This window comes from Pogoniulus pusillus, chromosome 6 (genome assembly GCF_015220805.1).
Source record: "Pogoniulus pusillus isolate bPogPus1 chromosome 6, bPogPus1.pri, whole genome shotgun sequence".
In the NCBI taxonomy this organism is placed as follows: domain Eukaryota; kingdom Metazoa; phylum Chordata; class Aves; order Piciformes; family Lybiidae; genus Pogoniulus; species Pogoniulus pusillus.
Window position 1 is genome coordinate 11,628,824 of NC_087269.1, and position 20,883 is coordinate 11,649,706.

Consider the following 20,883-nt stretch of genomic DNA (forward strand, 5'->3'; position numbering starts at 1 on the left):
TTTGTTTGTTTTTTTTTCTTCAAAGCAATAGTTCCTTGAGATATGTGATTAAATGCATTAACTTTAAATACATTAACATTGCCTGCTTTAAAAATAAAAACATTGACTGAAGTGTTTTGAACTGGCTTGACCTGTAGAAAATGAAATTGAAAAGAAACACTATCCTCTCATCCACTTTATACTAGGCAGAGACAAATTAAAAAAGACTTTGAATACATTATCAGATTTAAAAACTCATAATCTTTAAGCCACTGTAGGACAGAAGCTCCTCCATCATCTGAAAGATTTGTGATTTGCAATATTAAAGTGCTACAGCTGCAGTCCCAGAATTAATTCATATCTCTGCCCTTTTTAGGCAGTTTGTGACCTAAAGGTTGCCAGTAACAAATGCAATATGCATTGGGGAGCAAGTAGTGGATGAAACTATGCCTGTGGAATGGAATTCCCCTTTTGTTCTGCTGCTCACTCTCTGCCTATCAACCTGTCTGTCGGCACCTAATCATGTGTATTAAGGTCAAATACATGCTACAAAAGGTGAAGAACTTCCAGGGGTCACTTCTAGTCTAACCTATATCAAATGCAGATCCAGCTGAATCAGTTAGATGCAACTGCTGTCGAGCATTTTCTGAGCTGACTGTTTCCAGACCATTTTCTTTTTGCATGTTGTCAAAGCTATTGAATACAAATCATTCAGCCAAATCTAGTGTTTTAATTTTCAGATTACTTATTGATTTATGCACAAGGAAGGGGATACAAATGCCAGGTAATGTAAAACTAAAAAAATATCTCTTCCACTCATAAAATGATCCACATTAATTTTACTGGATTAGCAAAGAAGAATAAGCCTTTGATTGAGGCTTAAGAAAAGTGTTGCAGTGAACTTCTACTTAAGAATGTCAAAACTCAACACATTTGTCCTGGGTTGACGTGAATCTGCTGCTGATACTCCATGCCATGCTGCTGTCATGCCAAATTCAAAGTGAAAGTGCTGGCTGGAGCAAACTATAATTGGGCTCAAATTTCACAGTATCACCAAGGTTGGACGAGACCTCATAGATCATCAAGTCCAACCCTTTACCACAGAGCTCAAGGCCAGACCATGGCACCAAGTGCCACCTCCAATCTTGCCTTGAACAGCCCCAGGGATGTCGACTCCACCACCTCCCCGGGCAGCCCATTCCAGTGTCCAATGACTCTCTCAGTGAAGAACTTTCTCCTCACCTCCAGCCTAAATTTCCCCTGGCACAGCCTGAGGCTGTGTCCTCTTGTTCTGGTGCTGGCCACCTGAGAGAAGAGAGCAACCTCCTCCTGGCCACAACCACCCCTCAGGTAGTTGTGGACAGCAATAAGGTCACCCCTGAGCCTCCTCTTCTCCAGGCTAAACAATCCCAGCTCCCTCAGCCTCTCCTCGTAGGGCTGTGCTCAAGGCCTCTCCCCAGCCTCGTCGCCCTTCTCTGGACACGCTCAAGCATCTCAATGTCCTTCCTAAACTGGAGGGCCCAGAACTGAACACAGTACTCAAGGTGTGGTCTAACCAGTGCAGAGTACAGGGGCAGAATGACCTCCCTGCTCCTGCTGACCACACCATTCCTGATGCAGGCCAGGATGCCACTGGCTCTCTGTTCTGGCTGATGCTTTTGGTTTCCGAGGTTTGGGCTGTTGCTCTTTTCCACTGGGCTGGCTTCTGCATGCTTAGGTGGGGGGAACTATTTTGTCTCTAGCCTTTGCTGCTGCTTCTGCATTTTGCTGCAATTTTCTGCAAATAGGCTGAGATAATTGTGCAGTAAACTCTTCATGTCAACCCAGAGATTTTGTTTGTCCTACTTTTCCTCCCATCTGTGGGTGTGTGGGGAGGTGGTCTTGTGATAACAGACTGTGTTAACCAAGGCAAGTATTTCAGCTAAACGTGATGCTCAGTAATTTTCAGGAAAGGCCTTTTGCTTCCAAGGCTCTTAAACTGTGCTAAGAACATGCAGGTCAAAACAAGTTCTTTTTGAATTTGAAATTTGTTCTAAGAGCTGCTGTGCCTTTCCCCAGAATAAGCACCACTTTCTGTAAGAACTGTCAATTTTCAGCTTCCCTCCAAAATTATATTCCAGATGAGCAAATTTAGAGGTGCAGCAACCAAAATATGTAAGAACAAAAAGCCCAGCAGTACCAGGAACAAAAAGACTTTTCAGAGGAAAGCAGTACAGACATTCTACTGCCATATGCAATACACCCTATTTCCATCATGACCATGCCTCATCATGTTTAACATTGTTCTTTGATCAAATAGGTTCAAAGCTTAGATAGTGATTATCAAAATCACGGCTGCTTTATTGATTCATTCAGTTCCATTCATCAGCGCAAAGAACTGAACTTCCAAAAAACTAAGTCATAGAAATTTGTGGCACCCCAGCACCACCATTCAAGCCAAATTTTTCATATTCAGTGATGGGAATATTTTCAAATCTATAACCATGCCTTTCAGAGGTAGGAGAGCCAATAACATAAAAAACATTTTATGGCAAAAAGCACTAAATGCAGTGAATGCTTTTTAGCCCCTAAGCCATTTAACTCTACACAAGTAGCAGCTGGAGAATCAAAGACCCTACTAATCAATCAAGGAATTGAGTAAGCTTTTGATTTCAGTCCAGAAAAGAGCAATGAGGCTGGTGAGGGCTTGGAAGGTATGTCATATTAACTGGGATTGTTTAGTCTGGAGGATCACAGAATATTATGGGTTGGAAGGGACCTACAGAGATCGTGTGCAACCTTCCTGCCAAAGCAGGATCACTTAGAGTGGGCCACATAGGAACACAACCAGGCAGGTTTTGAAATTATCCAGAGAAGGAGACTCAACAACCTTTCTGGGCATCCTGTTCCAGTGCTCCGTGATCCTCACCATAAAGAAGTGTCTCCTCATGTTGAGGTGGAACCTCCTGTGTTTTACCTTGCACCAAATTGTTCTTTGTCCTATCACTGGGTACCACCAGAACCTTCAATCTTGACACCCAGTTCTGAGACAGCAGTAGGGTCCTCTCTCAGCCTTCTCCAGACTAAACAGCACCAGTTCTCTCACTCTTTTCTCATAAGAGAGATGTTCAAAGCCCATAATCATCCTTGTAGCTCTCTGTTGGACTCTCCAACAGATCTTTTCCAGAGAAGACTATAGGGAGATCTTTTTACCTGAAAGGAGGTTGTAGTGAAGTTGGTGTTGGTCTCTTCTTCCAAATAACTACTGATAGGACAAGAAGAATGGGCTGAACTTGTGCCAGAGGAGGTTTAGTTTGGATATCAGGATTTACCAAAAGAATGCTGAGGCAATAGAACAGGCTGCCCACAGAGTGGTGGAGTCACCATCCCTGGAGGTGTTTGAGAAGATGTGGCATTTTAGGATATAGTTTACTGGTCGTGGTGGTTGAATTAGGATTGGATAATCTTAAAGGTCTTTTCCAGTTGGCATTTTAGGATATAGTTTATTGGTCATGGTGGTTGAATTAGGATTCAATTTGATAATCTTAAAGGTCTTTTCCAGTTGGCATTTTAGGATATGGTTTACTGGTCGTGGTGGTTGAATTAGGATTCAATTTGATAATCTTAAAGGTCTTTTACAGTTGGCATTTTATGATGTAGTTTACTGGTTGTGGTGGTTGAATTAGGATTGGATGGATTTGATAATCTTAAAGGTCTTTTCCAGCTGGCTATGTGGGTGGGCTGAAATACACAGCTTGAGTAATGTCTCAGAAACAGGTTGGATAACAGAGAAGGAGCTGTGAGGAAGAATGTTACAGTAAGGATTCCTCATCTGGCACAGAGCTCACTAGAGTCACAAAAAGGGAGATTTCTGCAACAAGGAAATTGCCTACAATTCTTTTTTCCACGCATACTGAACTCAGGTTAATAGCAAAAGAAATATCTAAAAGCTATTTGACTGATATCATCAGTACTTTCACTTAAGAGAAATAGCCCTGTAAGCTCTAAATGTTAGTCAACTCATAACAAAGGAAAATCATCTCTTCTTTGGAAAAAAAAGAGGAAAGAAATGTAACAGCATTCAGCACTCATACTGTAATCTCGTAAAGCCTGTGAGTCAGTTCATCCAGTAAAAAAGAACATAGCTTTTTAATGCTTCTAAAATGTTGTACTCTTTGCTATTCCTTACTATTTCTCACTGTTTTAAAAACGATCTTGAGACCAGAACACTCAAAGAGAGCATTATGCCCTTCCATTTCTGCCCGCTCCCCATCCCAAGTAAAGGCACTTGAAATTCATTTCAAGCCAAGTTTTGCCAAAAGAAAATAGTTATTAAATAATTGTCTGCAATATACACTTTTGGGCTGCTAGTAATTCCAACTCTATAGAATAGAGTTATAGTTAATTAGTAATAAATGTAGCTTGCATTTTTACAAGCAAGTAAAAGTGCAATGTGAATAAGGTGACTCATGAATGTTCATTATAAAATCATTTGTACCATGGGAGATGATTTGGATGATTGAAACTGGGACAGAATCTCATAATTTCCTGCCACCCACTTTGATTAAATGTGTCTTGAAAACCAGTAAGGTGTCTACCTTCATGCAGATACTTTCTTAAGTTTAGCTGCATGAAGCAGGTCTTTGAGGTTCTTCTGCAACAGAAAGAAATGTGTGACAAAAATAGTCAGCCAAGCAAATAATCCCCCCAAGAAACAAAAAACCCAAGGAACCAGACCTGGAAGTTCTTGTGTGTTAAAGAAGAGACTCACGACTCATTTCCCCCACGATCACCTGAATTTTGGCTTGTTTCTATTTTGGCTTTGGGGGTCCATGTTCAGTTCTTTGATTCCAGAGTGACTTACCTATGATGGGGGGGGGAAGAAGGAAGGATCTTTATTTCAGGCTCGTTTGATCATTCCTTTGCAGAGAAGGCACAAAACCTGCAGGCTTGAAGGGGGAACAGCAGGAGGTGCCTTTCTGCACTTGCTCTGACCCGTGTGGAAGCCTGCTCTGGCATAGGGCTGGTGGTTGGCTGGGTTTTTGCTCCCAGCATCAAATGGCAAATGGAGACTTTGTCTAGAAAAGCATAAATAGAGCAAGGGCACACAGGCAAGGTGGAGGGGGAGAAGAGAGGAATTTGGAATACTCCAGATCACTGCTTAAAGAAGCTTATTTGAAGATGATGATGACCAAGATAAAATTAACTCTTAGCATTCAAATAGACTGACACTTTACATTTCAGACTGAGTGAACTGCCAGCAAAGCTTACCCCTGAGGGGAAGAAGTGGTAACACAGCATTGAGTGTATGTCTCCCCTTATACAGACAGTGCCACTGTAACAGTGACATAAAATGGTGGTGCCGTTATCTGCAGCGGAATCGCTAATCTCTGTGTTTCATTTGGAGGATTTCCATTGTAATGCCTGCCTAAGCTTGGATTACCGTTGCTGTTAAACTATCAGACAGCAAGTGAAGGTCTCATCAGAGTATACTATGCTTTTATCTCTGAGTAATACCAATGAGCTGCAGAGCTACTGTCATCCAAAATCCTGTGGCAACACAATTGTGAAGACTAAATGGGCCCAGAAGACAACACAAGAGTTCCTCTCTGTTGGACTGTCTTGACTCTGCTATGAAAGTGCCAAAGGTGCTAAATACAATGAGGTGGATAATCTCATAATTTTGCCTTGCCTCAAAACTTAATGCTTTCCTATAAGACAGTAAAGAGTTTGTCAATGAACTGATTGCCTTTCCTTTGGAGTAATTTCTTTGTTCTCAGGATTAGAGAAGATAATAACTCTTAGAGAAGACCATAGAATCAGTCAGGTTGGAAGAGTCCTCCAAGATTGTCCAGTCCAACCTAGCACCCAGCCCTATCCAGTCAACTAGACCATGGCACTAAATGCCTCATCCAGTCTCTTCTTGAACACCTCCAGGGACGGTGACTCTACCACCTCCCTGGGCAGCAATATAAAGAGTTGACTAGATTGTGACAACTTCAGCTCATGTCAGTCTGGCTCAATCATATAATTTAAACATTTTTCACAAGTAACAAAGTAGGAAAATACCTTGCAAAAGCCTTGGTAACACAGAGAAGGGAAGAAGAACTATTAAGAAGAAGAAATTGCAGTGATACTTCTGTGTTTAACCTGGCAACCTCTTGGGGTATGACTGAAGTCTCCTGTACTAAAATTTGTTTGGATTAGCATAATCCCATTTTATCTATGAGTTTACTATTCTTGTTTCTGTTTGTCAGCCTGTCATTCATTAGTTCAGCTTAGATCATTTTTGGTTGCTTTGGGAGGGCATCACATTATCATCCAGAACATTAAAAAAGTAAAATAAAAATCTCTTAGTATGAAATTTGCATTATATAACTGTTGATCAACATCTGACAAATATCACAAAGGGTTAAATTCATTTTACTGTTTATCCACCACTAACTTCCCCCAGTGTCCTGAGTACTAGCAATGAAAGGAGAGAGGTGTGGAAGGAAAGTTAACTGCTTGAGAGAGTCCAGTGCAGAGCCACAAAGATGATTAAGGGAATGGACCATCTCTCTTATGAGGAGAGACTGAGAGAGCTGAGGCTCTTCAGCTTTGAGAAGACAAGAGTGAGTGGTGACTTCATTCATCTTTATAAGCATGTAAAGGTGAGTGCCAGGAGGATGGAGCCAGGCTCTGCCCAGTGCTGCCCAATGACAGGACAAGGAGCAATGGGTGGAATTTGAGGCACAGGAAGTTTCATATAAACATAAGGAGGAATTTTTTCCCTGGGAGTGTGACAGAACACTGGAACAGGCTGCCCAGGGAGGTTGTGTAGTCTCTCTCCCTGGAGATATTCAAAAGCTACCTGGACCACATTCCTGTGTGATGTGGTATAGGTGATCCTGCTCTGGCAGGGATATTAGACTGGATGACCTTTCGAGGTCCCTTCCAGCCCCTGACATTCTGTGAAAGTTCTGGCTTATCTCACAAACCAACTTGCAATCTAAATATGCTCACAAAATAAGAATCTGCTATACTGCATAGTATATCCTGGCCTCTTCGAAAGATGCAGGCACACAGCTATTGTAAACTGTCTAAATTCTTGTTATGGTTTAAGGCTCAGCTTAGTTTTCCATGTCTAACTATAAACAAGAGATGGACTTTCCAGAGATTTTGAATAGGGAAAAAAAATAAAGATTAAAAAGTATTTAGTTGCCTATTAGATGCAAAAAGAATAGCAAAGATAAATCTATTATTCCTTTCACTTGCTGATGGGGATAAAATTCAGTTGCATAAACAATTCTATTTCTGTCTTCTTTGCTCATCTCCTCTGCAATTCTGCTTTGCATAGCCCCTTTCCTCTGTCCTGACCTTCTTGCTGGAGCAAACTGTCTAGAAAGAGAAAGAAGAGGGAAGGGGAAGAAGGAGACTGCTGGAAGTCACTCTGGATTTGTCCAGAGGGGTGATTAGGGTCCTTGTGTTGTCTCTGTGTGAATAGATGCAAATACATTTTTGTACGCATACATAGTATTTTATGCTTTGAGATTTTAGTTTGCTGTCAAATATAGCTTCATTTTGCTTCCAAAGCTTCTGGTGATTTTATTTTGTGAGGGTAATATTTACCCTTCCACAATTCTGAATGTGTAATTCCTGCAACCTCAGTCCTACTAACCACAATTTTGATTAGCTGAAAATACAATTAATTTTTAATAATAATATTTTTTACACAACCTGAAGAATATAAATGATTTTTTCCCCTCTTTTGTTGCCTCTCCCCATTTTAAAATCAATTTCTGTTAGAGGAGAAAATTTACTGGAGAAATAAGTGCTCCACTTGCCTTTAACCCATGTAAAAGACAGATTGGCTGTGTTTTAGACACATCAAAGTAATTACAGCACGGTATAAAATACTGAATTAATTAAGGGGCTCTAAAACAATTTTTATCTACTATTAAGTAAAAGGAAATGAAGAAAAGAATGGGAAACTACAAATTAAACCTTAAGACTTGCCTTCTTTATTAAGTAAATTCCTCCTTGCTTTTGTCTAAGTAACAAAGAGCCCTGATAAAGGACAACATGAGATGCACGATGGAAGGTTACATAAAATGTTGGAATGGGACTCGGGTTTACAGGAAGTGGCTGTTTTGCCAGAGGTTTCCTATGTGCAGTGAGGTACTCCTGCAATTAACCTGGCATTCAGCACTGCAAAGGCAGGATTTTCTTTCTGCCTGGTCCCTTCAAATTGCACCTGGTTTGGGGAGGCCAAGGTCTCTGTGCTTGCCAAAGTAGTACATTGCCTTTGCTTAGCTAACCAAGTGACAGCATTCTGCTATTTGAAATTACAAATAGCAGCATGAGAAAAGATAATTCAAAGGATTTGAAACAGCCATAGCAGAAAGAGGACAAAGTTAGTAAAAAAAGATGGCTATGTAAGACAATATTCAGCTAATGAAATCTCCAACCAAACCCACTGTGCTCCTGAGGAGTTTCTCAGGTGCTCAGATGTAGCAGCAAATTTCTATCTAGGTTGAGTAATGTAGTTGTAAAGATTGTGGAAGCAACTACAGCTGTGGAGTTGATGTCTGCTAATGCCTAAATTACTGGGTCAGTCTGAGGTGGTTACAAGAACCACAGGCTTATTCTGGAAATTCAAGCACAATCTCTTTCTAAAATTAAAACCTGTTCTCTGTGAACAAAGTTGATGCAGTATAAGTAGGCTCTCTTTTCCCTTACTTATAGCTTTCATCATATAGTTGACAACTGAGAAAGAAAAAGAAACTTCCAGGAATCAGTATGCCTCGAATGCCTTATTTTGTCTACTTTACACATTAATTTCCCAAGTGTTTCCTGATTCTTATTTGGTTAACACATTAGGGTATCTAATTCTTATTTGTTACACAAATCGCTCTTTTGCAATCAAATTTCCATCAGTATCTGCTATCTTATTATCATGGTTAACACCACTTTGCACTTTGGTATTAACTAGAGAGACATTCTAAAAAGCAGCTCAATGTTATAAGTTCAGAATACTATGGCTGTGTTTTTCTAACAAAGAAAATTGCTGTAATGTCACTGGGCCATTCCAGTTATCGAATCCCAGCATCCCAAAGGTTTATCTAGCAACCATCTCAGGCTCACAATTTCACTGCTTGCATTTCAGTACAACTAATTAAATCTCAGTAGGACAAAGTTAGAATTGTATCAACTGGACTAAAAGTCATCTTCACCTCAAGGCCACTTCTATCCCACGGAGAATGGTGTAGCTTTATCTGGAGTCCACTCATGTGTCAAAGTTTAACCCCAGCTGGTAACTGAGCACCACAGAGCCGCTCAATCAGTCCAGTTGGATGTGGAATCAGAAAAAAATGGTAAAATCCACAGGTTGAGAGAAGAACAATTTAATAACTGAAATTAAATGTAATTAAAAAAAATATAGCAAATAGAGAAAGAGATAAAACCCCAAGAAAGACAAGTGATGCAAAATGTGATTGCTCACCACTGCCTGACCAGTGCCTGAAAAGCATTCTGCTCCTTCCAGCAAACTATCCCCAGTTTACATAGAGCATGATGTTGTATGGTATGGAGTATCCATTTGGCTAGTTCCGGTTAGCTGTTGTGTCCATGCTCCCTCTCAGTGACTTGTGCATCTACTTGCACTGAGAAATCCTTAACTCAGAATAAGTACTACTTAGCAACAACTAAAATATCAGTGTATTAACTTTGTTCTGACACTAAATCCAAAGCACAGCAATGTACAAGCTGCTAGGAAGGAAATTCACTCTATGCCAGCCAAAATCCAGTCAAAACCATGCTTCTGCAATGCATAAATTGATTTGGCAGACAGCCAAGAAAAGTGAAAGTCCCAAATGATGCAGAAATGCTAGAAAGGCTAAGATCTGGCCACAAGAGAGACAAATCTTCTGTCACTTTGAGTATGACCAAGAGTGAGATGCAAGGTCCGTAGGGAAAATCTTTATGGCATGTTTGCCAATCCATCAGGATTCCCATATACCCAAGTAGACATACCTACTTTTAAGATCCCAGAGAGTGATGGAGTGATCTCTGTACACTACTTTGCTCACAGGTACAACCTAACAGCGCTCTCACAATCCAGAACTACATAGCCTGGTATGGGCTGATGGAGATAATATGAAACCATTTCTGACCTCTCTTTGCCTTTTCATCTTTCATGACAGACTACAGCTCCTCCACAACTCAGGTGTGCATATGTGCCATAGCACTGTAACAATATAAGTGTGATTCTTCTCCGAGCTCAGTATATACGCGAGTAGAATCCTGTCTACTTCACATCAGAGAAGTCCTTTTCCAAGACATGAATATTCAAGTTTATATGGAAGAATCTGAGTCAATGCCATCAAGAATTTTCAGTCTCATCTCTGAGAAGCAATCCTATGAGAAGCAGAACCTCTACTCCTAGCTTATGAAAGAGGTCTGAGGGAGCAGAACTGTCTTTGTGATTAATGGTAAAGCCTGAAATCACTCCTGAAGCAATAGTATAGCTGTACTCACTCTTTTCCTAAGAGTAAGACAATGTCACTTTTCTCCAAGCCCACAGAACCTCAGTTTATGATTTTCCATAAAGTCATAGAATAATTTTTTTGGAAAATACCTTTAAGATCATTTGGTCATAGCATCATCTAACTTTACCAAGTCTGGTACTAAACCAAGTCCCTTAACACAACGTCTATGCACGTTTTAAACACCTTCAGGGATGGTGATTCAACCATCTCCCTGAGGAGCCTTACTCCAGTGTTCAATAACTCTTTCAGTGGAGATGTTTCTTCTAATAAACAACCTTAACCTCTCCTGGTTCAACTTGAGGCCATTTTCTCTCATCCTACCACTTGTTACTAGGCAGAAGAGACCAACACCCACCTTGCTTCGACCTCCTTTTCAGGTAGTTATAGAGTGATAAAGTCTCCCTCAAGTTTCCTTTTCTCTGAGCTAAACATCCTTGGTCATTCCTTGTAAGCTTCATTCTCCAGACCCTTTATCAGCTTTGCTGACCTCAATTCCTTTGTTGTAGTGAGAGTCCCAAAACTGAACACAGTATTCAAGAAGTGGTCTCAGCAGTGCGGAATACAGGGACACAATCACTGTCCTACTGCTGCCTGTCATGCTATTGCTGATAGAGGCCAGGATGCTGCTGGTCTTCTTTGCCACTCAAGCACACTGATAATTTACATTCAGCCAGTTGTTGATCAACAGGTCCTTCTCTACTGGGCAGCTTTCCAGCCACTCTCCCCCAAAACCTGTAGGATTTCGGGTGGCTATTTTACCCAAAGTGCAGGACCTGGTACTTAGTCTTGTTTCCATACATTTCCCTGAATATTCCTAGGTAGTCATAACATCCTTTCAGTTAGACTCGCTATTGCTTTGATATCTGAGTAATTATTTTCTTCTTATGCTACTTCTGTGATGCACAAAACTCTCACCTTCCTTCACATTTGTTGCAAATGCCTGTTTGCAAACTAAGGGTAGTAGTATATTGCACTAGGAGGAATGAAATGGAGAATTAGCTGGGTAAGAATGAAAAGCTCATTTATAGGAGACAGCAAAGCTATTGAACTACAGAGGAGTTTGTGTGACTTGCATTTCCAAAAGTCTCTGGCAAAAATTAGTCTGAGGTCTCTGTGAAAACAAGAGTTACCAATTCTAGATTTACTAGGAATATGGACTGTCAGACTAAACTCCAGCTAAAGAATCAATATCCCTGGTAGCCAAATGACAAGAAAGTTAAGGTTCAAACTCATCAAATCTGGCTTTTAAACTTTTTGTCCAGGCTTATCTTAGATAACTCAAAATTATACAGAAGGGATTTCTATGGAAAGAAAAGTGAGCCCTGAAAAATGGCTGCTGAAAAGAAGAAAATGCTTGAGAAGGTTGTGACTCTACGTACACTGAACTGGAGTTTTCCTGCAGCTATTAAATTTACAGCCAATAGTTACTGAAAATATGGCAGTCAGTGGAAAGATTTACAGTAAGTTATCTGTATTTTGAATTAGGGACTTCTAGATACTTAATAGTAATGGCAAAAGTGTTATCTCCTGGTAAAACGCACATTAATCTTGCTCCTTTGCACTGTAATAAGTATCGTTCTCTGGTTATTATTCAACTCAAGTGTTACAGCAATTTCCAGTGCTATCTTCTCTTCTACCCTCAGCTGCTGCTGACACCAGAAGAGAGGTCACTCGTTAGCTGGCTGTTGCTCTCTGCTAGTTTTGCTGGCATTAGGATAGTTCCCACAACCTAAGGCTGCTGAGTGTTTTCAGAGCATGCCACGTTACCAGACATTCACAGTGTCTGCAGTGGCTGGGACAAAGCAGATCTGAAGTCTGAGCTTGTACAGGGGTGAGCTGGCTCTCCTCCATGCCAACCAAAGCCTCCCATGATGCTCACAGCTGTGTCTGCAGGAGCCCTCTCCAGCATTCACTCTAGAAGCTTGTGGGTAGATTGGACAAAGAGAGTTGCAGCAGAGCTGGAAGGCAGCTGGAGAAGGGTCCTCCTCCTGACTAATTCATTTTCCTCCTGTACTCCAAAAAGTGGATGTTGCATGTGCTGAGAACCCTATCTACTTACTAATTAACGTCCCATTCACCTTGAACTATGAAGCTCACAGCTGCCAGCTGCAGCCTGTGATATCTTGAGTATGTGTTTGATGAACTCTGGAGACATTTTCATCTGTTAAATATAGAAAAACTGAACAGCTTCCCAGGACAGGCAGTGCAGCACAGAATCATATGCTTATCAAGACCACATCTGAGCTCCTGATATCAAACTAATAGAGCTGCAAAGTTAGTGAAATGTTGGCTGGGCTCACGCTTAGGCTTATTTCTCAGACAAATACCATGTGGCAGGAATTAGTTGCTACATTGGGCATTAACTACAATTTTCACTGGTTTGATGACCAAGAGGATGCCTTAAATACTATGACAAAATTCTGCCAGTTAGACTTTGCTATAGCTAATGCCATTATTTCCATATTTAAGATGCTTCTACTTTAGAAACTACACACTTCTTCAGTACTGAGAGAAGTTAAAGAACAATGTCCATACTTCCAAGGAAAGTAAGTGCAAGGGAATTACCACTAGCCATTTACAACACATTTTAGTAGAGCAAAATGAATATATGTTTTCCAAGTGCTTAGTTCAGTATTAACTTGTCTTTAAACCACTGTACGTTTACTAACATAGAATGTCAGCAGCTGGAAGGGATCTCGAAAGATCATAGAATCCACCAGGTTGGAAGAGACCTCCAAGATCAACCAGTCCAACCTATCACCCAGCTCTGTCAAATCAACTAGACCATGGCACTTCTCTTGAACACCTCCAGGGGTGGCAACTCCACCACCTCCCTGGGCAGGCCATTTTGATGGTAAATCGCTCTCTCTGGCAAGAACTTCCTCCTAACATCCAGCCTATACTTCCCCTGGCACAACTTGAGACTGTGTCCCCTTGTTCTGTTGCTGGTTGCCTGGCAGAAGAGACCGACCCCCACCTGGCAGCAGCCTCCCTTCAGGTAGTTGAGACAGCAATGAGATCCCCCCTGAGCCTCCTCTTCTCCAGGCTACACAACCCCAGCTCCCTCAGCCTCTCCTCACAGGGCTGTGTTCCAGGCCTCTCACCAGTTTTGTCGCCCTTCTCTGGACATGTTCCAATATCTCAACATCTCTCTTGAATTAAAGGGCCCAGAACTGGATGTAGTACTCAAGGTGTGGCCTGACCAGTGTTCAGTACAGGGGAAGAATAACTTCCCTTGTCCTACTGGTCACACTGTTTCTCATACAGGCTAGGATGCCATTGGCTTTCTTGGCCACCTGGGCACACTGCTGGATCATCTGGTCCAGTCCCCCTGCCAGAGCAGGACCACCTAGAGCAGATCACACTGAAATACATCCAGACAGTTCCTGAATATCTCCAGAGAGGGAAACTCCAGAACCTCCCTGGGCAACCTGTTCCAGAGCTCTGCCACCCTCAACAGTGAAAAAAATTCTTCCTGAGGTTCAGATGGAGCCTCCTATGCCTCAACTTCCACCCATTGCCCCTTGTCCTGTGACACAGTTGCCACCGAGGAACTGGTTTCTAGAGAAAAATGGAGATCATAAACATATTCTGTGCTAAAGTACTACTGAAAACATTACAAGATTAAACATATTTTGCAGTTGCAAATAATGGTAAATGGTCAGCATATTTGGTCAATCCACTGCTTTGACTTCAACTGCTTTAGAGAAAAATATATCTGTTTATCCAACTGCCCTCATGCAAAACTTTCCAGTAATATCTTGATTGTTAGCCTTGTTTTATAATCATATTTACAAGGTAAAAGGTAAGAAGATTTTTGATATCTAACCTCCTCTATATCCTCATTTTTATCTAGCTGTTGCTCTGCCTTTTCTGTTGAGTTTCTAGCTTCACCAAAACAAGGCAACCTCTTCCTGAAACAAGATTGCTTTTTTCTTCCCCCCACCAAAAGAGATTTGGATTTTTTTTGCATACCATACACTCAGAAATATTACTATGCACTAATTAGCTCACGTAATGTACAGTCATTTTGGAGGCTTAGAAATGCCTCTTCTTTCTTGAAGAGGTATAGCCTGAAAAAATAACTAAAGATATATATAAACATTAAAGGAAAAAAAACAGGAAATAAATTAAGGCACATGTAATTAACTGGAATTGAATAAATGGCACACAGAAGACAGAAAAGTAGAAATCTTTCCACTGTGATTTTTTTTTCACCCCCATCCTGGGGTAGTTCAAAGGGGAAGTGGCCACTAAAAGATTTTGCTAAATTATTAAAAGTGAAAAAAAATTGCAGAATCAAAGTATTATGGATTAATGGAGAAATGGGAATCAATATTTTATTACAACTGCTAATTAAATATTTACTGGAAAAATTTCTTACACACTCTAGAGTAACTAAAAAGATACAACTCTTACACTAGCACCTAGGTTGATGTGTCATTTCTCATATCTCTATTTGCATGAAATTTAACCAGATCAGCCTGAGACAGGAAGTTTCTGGTTTGTTGCTTATGTTTGATCCTTTTGTTTCCATGCTACCTTGTTTCCACTTTTGGCTAATCTTAGAAAGTGTTCTAAGGGGATTAATCCAAAGCCCATTGAAATGAAGGCATAGCTGTGTTGGTTTGAGGCTAGTTGGAATATTTTAATGAGAGAAATTAGAGCATTGTTTGTAAAAAGAAAATAATGATGAAATCTATATCGTTCATTGGTTTGTTGAGAGGGATAAGAAGCCAAAATGTCAACAATTTGTCCCACTCTGGTCTGTGATGCTGGATCTATTAGCTTCCTCTTAACTCTAATAATCTTTCCACTGATCTTGGCTGACAGATAACAATATAAGCTTTGCTGGTTGGTTTGTTTCTCTGTCTGGGAAAGTAGAGGGAGAAAGAGGAGGGTATCTTTGAGCCCCTCTGGACACTTTCCTTTGTCTGGGAGGGAGTCTGGTTTTCTATATTATTTCTAATTTGTGTGTGATTGTAAATGCTTGTAAAGATATTATGCATATATGCTTATAAATTTTGCTTTGCTGTAAATATAGCTTCATCTTACTTCCAAGCTGTTTCAATAGTGTGTGGAGGAAAAGCTCCTAACCCACGTCAATGGCATAGACAGTGGGAAGTATGGAAATCAAAGGAAAGGCTTTAATTAACTTGCTGCTACTTTGGCCTGAACTGATCACTCTTCAATGACAACTATTAAAAACCTCAGTTAGTAGTAGATTCTTAAATCTCAGTATGAAAAGAGACAAAAAATTGGTAAGGCAAATGAAAATAGGATGTAAGAAAACGTGAGATTAGAAGCAAAATGTTGAGAGATGCAAGTGAGTTCTAAGGCTTGACAGGCAGTGAGAGAGCACTTAGCTGCACTAAGAGTGACCAAGGAGTGAAGGGGGGAAGGTAAGCATACCTGATGAAATAAAGCGTCTTCTGTACTGAATGGTTAGTTTAAGGTGCAAAAATGATAGGGAATCCTTTTATCAGTCTGTATTCACACATATATTTGGTGGGGGACACATTTTAAATTGTTACAACAATATTTTAGATATATTAGCTAAAGAAAAGCAAATGAAGAGCTTGTCCTGCTTGTATAAATGGTTCCCATGTGTGAAATAAAACTAGCCTCAAAGGGACTAAAAATATCCACAGCTAATCAGCTGGAGACATCTCCAGACATGGTTTTGGATTATTTCTTTCCATAGAGAAAATATCAAATACTTTGAGTCAAACACCAGAGGATCTTCCAGAGTTCAAAGAGCTGTTTGTCACTAAGTAATATTACAAACCTCTCTTTTTTTCCCCCACAAGGACATAAAGTTCAAGTTTCTGCTTCTACAGGACCACAACCTCTCAGCCTTCAAAACTCCTTCAGGAACATGGTAAGATCCAGGTAGGAGAGATATGGCAATAAGTGAAAACCAAAAACATTTCTTTAACAATCTGGTTTCAAATCTCAAACTAAATGGATCTAATCTCTTTGAAACTGCAGCAGAGTCAATCAACCTCATTGGGGAAGACAGAAGTGAAATAGAAAACAAACAAACAATACTTTGCCAATTGGCACTGCGTCCAAGGGGCTGTGCTTTTGACATGAGAGTTATTTATGGTGCAGTTGTGGAAGCAGGGTCTAACCTGTGACTGTAAGAACATTGTGATCCTTATTGCTTAAACAGACTCCTGAAGTTGTATCTCACAGGTACAGGTCTGCACCGTTCTTGGCTTCCATTCCTATCCCTTTGTTTTTTCCTTCCACATTACAGGTACACACATCTCAAACCCCACTCTCCACAGTACTGAGAAATATAGAGATAGAGAGTAATTATGCTAGAGCACCTCTTTGCAGAGAATTATACCACTAAAGGAAAATGTCTCCTACACTACACCTTAAACCAAAATATTAATACGTTTTTTCTCAGAGGAATTTAAGGCATAGAGATATACTTACCTGTAAAGCTGATAATATATTCAAGGAACACTCAGTCTACTTTTTTTGATGCCATTAGACAACCCAGACTTCCATAGTACCAAAGTACCCTACTACCTCCTTTCTTCTCCTTCTGTTTTCACCCATTTCCCTACAGACAGCAAGAACTTAGAAGCGCATCTAGAAAGAGAAGTCTCCATGCTGCCATTAAAGGTTTTCTTTGACAAATCGTTCCTTCTGTCTTTGCAAACATACAGCCTGTAAGGATAATCTCTACACCATCTCACAGTTTGTTTTACTCAAGAAAGGCAAAAGGAGAATGTGCATTACATTGGGCAGAAAGCAGTACTTCACTCTACATCATCTCTTCTCCTTTCCCCTGCTTACCTGTGCTGCAAGGGGCTTCTCCTTCACAGTGTATGCACAATTGTGAGGAAATTAAAAAATTATATACCTGTCTCAGCTTCACACTGCCTTTCTCATCACAATTTTCTCATTATTCTCTTGTTATCTCATCATGAGATCAATAATCTTGCCAGAGTTGTATGTGAAACAGACACAATAATATACTTACTACACTTAGCCTCCATAATGAAGATATTGCTTTTACTCTAGATAAAAAAAATATATATATACCTCTCTCAAAGACACACAACTGACCCAGTTGACATGTCTAAATCCTGAAGCCAGTCGCTGTGAATGTAACTATGGCTCTTCTCTGACAGAAGTTATTCCCTATAACATGCCAGTTAGAAAAGAAATTTGAGGAACCTCAATGAAGAGGCAGGTAGAAACAAAAGTCAACTAGACTTCATTTCCCTGCTTTTGCTTAGAACAGCAAACCCACCTAGCACGGAAGTATCTGGTACAAAATGCACATCTCAGAATGTGTATTGCTGGAAATCTTTACCAAACTGACAAAGGTAGGGGACACTCCCAACACAAGTAGCAACGTCCATTGACAGAAATAGCTCAAAGTAAATTGTAGGAGAAGCAGTTATTTTAAAATCACCTGACTCCCCTCCCAGGAGACAGCAATCACAGAAGGCAGACACCACAAATGTCTAGATAGGCACACTCCTCAAAAAGGCTTCTTCAGCTTGACTTCATACCCTCAGTGCTAGAAGCTGTAAAGCCTGCAGCCCCTGGTATATCCTGGCAGCCAGATTCGTGAGGCTTGCTTGTTGAAGTCTGGGATCTCACACAACAACAAAGGGCTGCCTGAGTTATGAAATGTTACACCGAATTTACTCACAGTAGACAGATAGACAGGAGAAAGAATATTTGTACACCCAGGGTAGCCTGTCTGCTTCCCTTGCCCTCCAGCCATGCCAGCCTGCCTCAGCCAAGCTTTACTCACCTCTCAGGCACCTTCAAGCAGAACTTGATGAGTTCCTGATACTTCTCCATCAAACCCGGAGTCATGCTTACAAATTTAACATCTGCAGACACAGCAGAAGCAGAAAAACTTTGATCCCACTCAAAGTTGCCTGAATAATGGCATCTTAAATAGTAGCAGAAACCTGCTTAAAGGACAACACTGAGTCTGCTATAATAGGGGATCACAAGAGGTGTGGCTTTACTAAGGAGCAACAAGCACCACCTGTGATAAAACCACAGCTTGAAGCAATAAACCATTAAGCAGACGTTCTGGAAGCTCTTTTGTTTTAAAGCCTTTTTCATAACAATAACCTTCTGTCTATGTAACCATTTATAAACGCAAAGGTCTATATTTTAATTTTTAAAAGTGAAAATGAAACGAAGATTTAATGACAAAGCTTTTGAGGTAGGAGAACAGAAAATGATTAAATCAAATCTTAACTTTGGGTTCGGGCCAGACACCAGCTATTTTTTTCCCCAAAAGCTAAAAGCAAAGAAGAAGGCAGGCATTCCTTTTATTTATCTCTGCCAAACATATGTAATTTTACACACGTTAAACAAATAAATAAATACAGTTCTGCAATTATCCCTAAACTGTATAAAAGCCATGAGTAGCTCCTGTGCTTAGCTATAGAGGAAAACGAGGAGGTAGTGCTGTGTATTAAAACATACTCTCCAAAGATGTATTTGAATTCGATTTTCTTGCGGCTGGATTTGTTTTCTTTTTCTTTCCCACTAGGTGGCACTCTGGAAATATTTCTAAACTCAGGGTTCCTTTCCCTTGCCTTTTAAAAACCCAACAAACGAGCCACTTCCCTCAAACCTGCTATTGTTTACAGCCAGCTGAAAAAAGGCAAGTGCATTACCCAGAGCGGTACAGAAAATTAGCATTGTTAAATGTGTCACATACATCACTAATAAAGTTTCATTATTTATACTGTCAGCTTGAAAAGCACTTATTTCCTAATCAGTCAACTCACAACTAAATAAACACTCATACAGGCATACAACATGAAAATGCAGTACTTTTAAATCAGATCTTCCTGAGATTAAGTGTACGCTGGTTGATATTAAGAGGGGAGTAATAACAAAGAAGAGTGATCACCCAATTTACTTGCTTCCACCCCTCCATCTCTCACCTACTTTTATTCAAGAAAAAAATATATGCAAGTATAGATGTATTTTTTTCCTGGATTTTGTTGTTGTTGTTGTTTAGGTTTTAATTATATTCTTATTATATTTATTTATTATTCAGTAAATGGTACACTTAAGCCCAAAAAGTGATCCTGAAAAACAACTTTGAATGGTGACATTAAATTGCCTTGAAAATAAAGATGGAAATACATTTAAAATTAAGCCACCTCTACTTGGTGATTGGGAATGCAGGAAAGGCAAGGCAGGGGAAAAAAAAAAGATTAAAACAGTCATTTGAAGGACTTTGTATCATCTAATTCCAGATGCAGTCTCACAGACATCCCTTTTGATGTTCACTAAAGCTGGAGATGAGTCCTAGTAAACAGATGTCCTTGTCAGGGAAAATAAACAAATGAAAACTCATCAGATTTGGTACTGGAAGTTGGAAGTGAACTGCAAGCAGTTCTCTTTTGTTTGCTGGGTTGCTGCAGGAATGGGCTGATGTGGATTTAGAGTTGGCTGATATGGATTTAGAGTTAGAGACACACTGATAAATAAAGACAGAGTAACATAGCTCCTTGTGAAGGACTCGGTTACGAGGACATTTGGTATGTGCCTGAAGACCAGATGCTGCTCCTACTGTCAATAGTCAACCTGTACTATGTGGCTTTGGTTGAATGAAAGAGGTCACACTGAGAAGGAAAAGCAAAGTGCCATGATCTTGTATCTTCCCTGGTTTCCTTCCTGAACCCAGAATATTTTGCAAGTATTTCTTAAACATTCAAGTCATATATTTGCTTCCAGAAGAGGCAAGCCACATCCACAGCTGACAGCTAGGGACTGCTATGCTCTTGCTTCTTTCTGTTCATTTATGATAGGTTTAGGTGACTCTTTAAGAGTTTGTAAATCAAGGGCTTAGCACAGCAGTCTGTAAGCAGCAGCAGCAGTCTGTAAGCAGCAGCAGCAAACTGTAAGCAGCAGCAGAGGCTGGCTGGACAATGTAGGCAGGGTTTGGGTGCCCACAAAGGGAAGATGTCCTACAGAAGCAGCCACAGTCTCTGTTACTGAGATATGGGTGTCCTCATTGAATCCTGCCTGAACTGTACTTTTGCCAAGAAAGGTCTGACCAGATGATCTTCTAACCTGGCATTCTATGATTCTATTTCTGGCATGGAGTCACAGAAACCCTCGCTAGAAGTGAGGAAGCCTGGATCTCTGACCTGGCTTCCTACCTGGAGGCAGAGTCTGCATTTCCCAATCAATGAGGTCAAACTTAGCTGAAAGACAAAATGCAGAGCAAGCCTTTTTGATCCAAGTACATTCAAAAGTACATGAAAATCTCACAATCTCCTGCAGATGAAGACTTAAGAAGGATGAAACTTATAAGGCTTTACTCCAAGAAAGAGATGAACTGGCTGGCTCACAGTTCTCTCATTACCAGCATGAGAGGCTCATA

At 40.4% G+C, this 20,883-nt stretch overlaps 1 long non-coding RNA gene across 1 annotated transcript in view; it reads right to left on the bottom strand.

Moving 5' to 3' along the window:
• Positions 1–18,459, bottom strand: part of LOC135176457 (uncharacterized) — a 70,217-nt gene extending 51,758 nt beyond the window's left edge. Inside the window, exon 1 of the long non-coding RNA XR_010302662.1 lies at positions 18,274–18,459. This is a non-coding gene — a long non-coding RNA (uncharacterized LOC135176457). The remainder of the gene's footprint in view (positions 1–18,273) is intronic.
• Between the last annotated feature and the right edge of the window lie 2,424 nt (positions 18,460–20,883).